This window comes from Sinohyriopsis cumingii, chromosome 3, assembly GCF_028554795.1.
Source record: "Sinohyriopsis cumingii isolate HCF-2022 chromosome 3, ASM2855479v2, whole genome shotgun sequence".
In the NCBI taxonomy this organism is placed as follows: domain Eukaryota; kingdom Metazoa; phylum Mollusca; class Bivalvia; order Unionida; family Unionidae; genus Sinohyriopsis; species Sinohyriopsis cumingii.
In genome coordinates this window covers 110,186,262-110,192,261 of record NC_142963.1, presented here as the reverse complement: position 1 = coordinate 110,192,261, position 6,000 = coordinate 110,186,262, and positions in this window count along the sequence as shown.

Here is a 6,000-nt window from a genome sequence, read left to right as displayed (position 1 = left end):
AGATTGGCTTAAAAAATCATATTATCTTGTACAGCATACACAAATAAATCAAAGCTGTCGTCTTAGAGCGGTTTACCAGAAATTTCAAAAATCACATGTGGAAGAGATGTACCTGCGATAACACCAACCGATACTTAGATGTTTTGCCAGAAATCATTGACCAATACAATCACACATGGCACCACAGCATTAAAATGACACCCACTGAAGTCTCTTCGGCTGACAAAAAACAGCAGGTCACGGAGGCCTTATTTTTTTATCCAAATATAAGGTTTGGGATCAGAATCAGCTGACAAAAAAGCACGTTTCAAAAAGAATACACCCCAACTGGACTGAATAAGTCTTCGTCGTCGATACCATTAAAAAATCATTCGAGTCAAATACACGCTCAAACACTCCTAAGGAGAACCCATCCAAGGTTCTCTTTACGAGCAGGAATTACAACAAAAAAAAAACAGGACGTCTTCAGAGTCGAAAAGGTCATCTCTACCCAAGAGAAAAATCGCTCGTCAAAAAGTAAGCCAGAACCCCTACAAACAGTGTTATTGTTTCGTGGAGGCTCTCATGCTTACTCGTTTATCACGCAGTGGGTGTCATTTTAATGCTGTGGTGCCATGTGTGATTGTATTGGTCAATGATTTCTGGCAAAACATCTAAGTATCGGTTGGTGTTATCGCAGGTACATCTCTTCCACATGTGATTTTTGAAATTTCTGGTAAACCGCTTTAAGACGGCCGCTTTGATTTATCACGCAGTCATAAATAGGTGAACCAGATGCCCCTATTACTCTACTACTCATGAGGAATAATCATTTTATAAGACTGCTCGAGTCTAAATATCTCTGATGCATATGGGAGTGAAAGGCACGTATCCCGAGCATAGCGAACATCAGATACAGTCTAAAAGCTTTCTCTTCAAGTGCTATGGCATCATCTTCCATGTAAACATGGTTGGTGAAGGGTCCATCCATGTCTTTCAGTTTTTCTAAATACTTGTTTCTTCTTTTCTTCCCACCAATGTTCAGATTTTGCTTTGCATCCATGCCCATCTCCATGACTACATTTTGCTTTCTCTCCCTCTCATACATTATAGACTACAGTGCGTTATCTTTCCTCTCAAATTGTTTGAAGTATTTGACAGATTTTTAATCTGTTTTATCGATGAGGCCATAAGATATTGCTTAGCAACATACCCTGCTTGATGCACCTGACTTCCGGCTAAATAGTATCTATTGAACTTTCGTAATGACAAGAGATCATTCAAGCTCGACTTGGTCCATTTGGCTCATGAATAGCATAATGGGTTCAATGAGATGGATGCCAAGGAAAGGGCAAACACAGTAGAAGATCGCGATGAACGCAATCCCACTCAGCAGGAGCACAATGCGGAAATGTCAGTTAGTGAGATGTTCATACTTTGACAGAATGCTCTTGAGACTGAGAGTGTGATACAACATGACAGCACAAAGATGAGTTACTCGGCTAAGCCTCTTCTTTTTTGGTACAACTGCAAATTGTGAACCAGGGCCAATGTGAAGGTCATTGACGTCAGCATAATTCTACGTCTGTCTTGTTGTCAAAGATATGATTTATTAGCTGAGATACGCACACCAATACTTTTACTGATGCTAAACCATGTGTAGCTGTAGGTGTCACAAGGTCTTCTCTGATATGACTTTTGTTCTTAGTATCACTGAAAAGTGTAAGCAAGTGGTCATTGAACATGTACTCACATTGTACATGACATAACAAGTGTTCTGGTACAAGAGTTATGCCTAGTTCCTATGAGACCACTTCTTTTACACCCATTTTTGGTGATACGAAGTCAGAGATAACAAATGCAATCTTCTCATACAGCAAGTTGAGATTAACTCACTAAGAGACAGAGATGACTAATATATTATTGATGCAAGATTATCTCTTGATCCTGATGCAACAGGGAGTGCGGGAAAGGTTCTATGACTGCACTGACTAAACCTAACATACATCTGTCATGAACCTCCCTTAGCCAGATTACTTCTTCATGTAGTAATGCTAAAGGTGGTAGATCACATCAAACCTAACATGGGTAACTCCAATAGTTCATAAGCTTTTTCAATGACACAAAGAAAACATATTTATATATGTAAGGACAGTAGTTTTGAAGGACGTTACTCTAATACAATGCATTTAACATGGTCTTGCCATATGGAGCGGTAAGTGGATTATTTTTTTGGAATGAAATAAAATATGCTTCACTATGTGGCTAAATCAATGATCAATGCCAATAAGTCTGTACAGTGTCCGACATTAGACAAGGTAGTGATTATTAGTTGAGATGTACTTTGGGTAATAAAGTACTAAATGCAAAAACTATTATACCATCTGTTTCTACTATTACTTGAAAAAATCAATATTAGCTGAACAAATTTATGACTTAAATTAAAACATTACAGCATTATATTTCAGACTCAAAGTTACACTAAATTATGTAGTTATTGATAGTGGTATCTTTCTTTTACCGCACGATATAGTCATGAAAATAGAAATTATAGTCAGTTATAACAACAGTTTACAAAAGTTATATCATTTATCTAAAATAGGAATCAAAAGATAGTAAAAATTCGTGGTATTGACAATACAATGTGCTATTTTTCTTTAAAGAAAATTAAATAAGCATTAAAGAAATGTTTGGCTTTGATATTAGCATCACAACATTTTGATGTTTACATTAGTTCAGCCCCTTCTTCGAATATTGTGTTTGGTGACCACAACCCCCTTACTTACATCGGCAAGATGAAAAATAAAAATCAAAGACTGCTAAGGTAGAGTTTGTTGTTTGTTGTTACATGAATATAATCTTGTTATCAGGCACATCAAGGGAAAAGATAATTTAATAGCAGATGCACTTTCCCGTATATAACAATGTATTATTTCATGTACATTGTGTGTAATTTATGAGTTCTTTTTAACCTCATGTATAATTAGTCTATGAGAAAATGAAAGCTTTATCATATAAATCTTTCTTTTTCTTTATGGGGGAAGTGTTACGTATATTTGATTTAATTCATATTTGATTTAATTTGTGTTGATTTGATTTGATTGTTTGTTTGTGGGTTTTGGAATCTTTTTATTTTCTTTACATGTCAATGGAATGTAACTTTGTTTACTAGGAATTTGATATTTTCCAGAAAAGTCAGTTTGATCTGAATCTTTCCATAAATGCCTAAACAAAATAGAAATACTGTTTCTATTTTTGACTTAGTTCCTGGCCTTGATTGAGGGTCAAGTAAACACCTTTTGAGTAAAATGATTGGTTCTTATCAAGGACATACAGGGGCTACGTGAATTTTATATGTAAACATTATCACGTGATCCTCTATTTCGCAATTGCGAAATATTTAAGATTAATAGTGATGTTTAGAGAGAGATATCGGAGTTTTGGGGCTTTTAAACACTTGATGTCATGTTGTTTTCTTCTGTTGTGACTAGTTTTGAGTATTTTAGTTTTATTTTAAGTTTACGGATTCTAAAAGATTAATTCGTTTCACTGGAAATATTGTTGTGCTCATACAGAATTCTTGAACAAAGACATTTCTTAAAATTTTTATTTGGATTCCGAGACCGGAGGATTAATTATTGTGTTTCTATAAGGAACTGTAGACTTCAACACAGTACATGTTACAGCATACGTCATCACCTACCATCATTCCATCTTGGATTCTTCGTCGGGACTGGAACTTGAAATTCAAAAAGATAGCGAAATTCTTTGGCATGTCCTTCGATGAACATCTTACGTGGAACAAAAGATAGCGGAATTTGTTCGAGCATGCAATCAACGCTAAAACCTTTTTCTGAAATATTAAAGGATCTAACTGGGGAGCCAACCAAGATACGCTTTCGACACTATATCGATCACTAACAAGGTCTAAATTGGATTATGGTTATCAAGTTTATGCGTCAGCCAAGCCTACCCTACTAACAAAAGTGGATACTATCCAATCCAAGGCACTGCACCTATGTACAGTAACGCACAAAAATATTCCTAAAGAAGAACTTAAGATACCTGCAGAAGAACCACCATTAACACTAAAAAGAAAGGAGCCAATACTTAGATACGCGGCAAGAATCTCAAATACATGAAGATTCTCACCCCACCAAATCAATTATCAGAAGATGAAACATCTCATTCAGTTGCAGATTGGTACCAATTCCACCAGGAGGAAAGAAGATCTACTAATTAAATACCAATGACAAATAAAACACCCAAAATCAACTTACAAGCGACAAAATTTGGATCACAACACGACCATCCGCTAGAAATAAGATCAAGAATACTAACATATATTGACTTGTCCTACAATAACCACATAAAAATCTACACTGACGGGTCTAAAACCAATAATTCCGACAAAACAGCAGCCGCTGTAGTTATACCAGAAAAGAATACAGAACCGGGAGACAGACTCCCAGACAACTGCTCCGTCTATACAGCAGAATTCTGGGCTATAATGGAAGCACTAAAATGGGTTCAATCACAATATTCGAAAATCTATAATTATTAGTGATTCAATAAGCACAAGAAACCTGACACTCTTACAGCCGAGACAGTTTCATGAAAGATACTTATCTCCTCTTAAAGAACATGGAATGTAAAAACCAAATTATAGAATTTATGTAGGTACCTTCTCACATTGACGTCAATGGAAATGAAAACAACGCGGATCTAGCAGCAGAAACTAAAACTCAGATAAATTTAACATAGCAAGCTGAACTACAACACCAAGGAAATATATAGCATCATTGGCAGAAAAGTTTTAGAAAAATGGCAACACGAATGGGACAACAGCCCAAAAAGGACGTACACTGCACTCTTTTCAAAAACCAGTGTGCAGGAACGCTAAAACACCCAAGCTGAATAATAAACACTATCAAAACATTATTAATAGAATTAGAAATGGAAGAACCTTATTAACCAGCAGTTTTGGAAAATACCTACCAATCAGCAGGGATTGGGGCCCCAAATGCCCTCACGTCTTTAATGGGTGCTATAAATACCAGACACTTCGGGAAACATTTGCGAACCTACAAAAGTCCATAGGCTCTCCATCAATACACCCAGATGTTTTGGAACAGACCAATCCTGACCTTAACTTGACATACAATAACATATTGTATTTCCTCAAGGTCATAGGTAAACAAAATAAAATTTCAATGTAATATTTTTCGCCTACTATTTATAATAGCCTTCCATGTTGCTAGAGACCCCATTAGCTATATCGTTACCCTTTACAACCCCCTAATGCCCTTAACAGGTTATCACAAGCAATGCAACTAATTAAAATTTCCATGCAATGTAATCAATACGAGAAACGAAATATCATGATGAAGAAACCGTGCAAAAACACAGATGGAACATTCGTACTTGTGAAGGGCGCGAGATATCAGGTCGCATAGAGCTTTTTTTACGCCGGTGCGTGTACTTAGATCCAACACTAGCTGAACTAGTTCCTCTTGTCTTTATATGTCTGACCCATAACCCCATTGGAAACCTGAAACATACAGATCCTAGTTCTACAAATTAAGCAATGCAATAAAACCACCCAATTGAATGAAAACAATACCAACCCATTATTCTAGGAAAATAGCAATGTCAATAGAGACAGGTCACCATAAGTATAATTAAAAACCTAGAAAAATACTAACAACATCTATTATACTTCTGATATCCTCTACTCTACCACTAAGATGAAGTGTAGAAGGAACTATGAATTTACTATAATTTATCAAACTGTCCATCAGACGTAGCATATATAAGGTGGCTAAAACCCCAGCTATTAGACCCAGCCGCACAATGTGGCAACGATTGAAAATATATACTAAATTAAGCCAATTACTAAGGACACCAGTTATAAATATAAGGTGGTCAAAACCCCAAGACCACCAGGCTCCGCTGCACACTGCGGCGCACTAACTTGATACATGTCATAAGACCCCAACTAGATCTATAAAGTGACTAAAC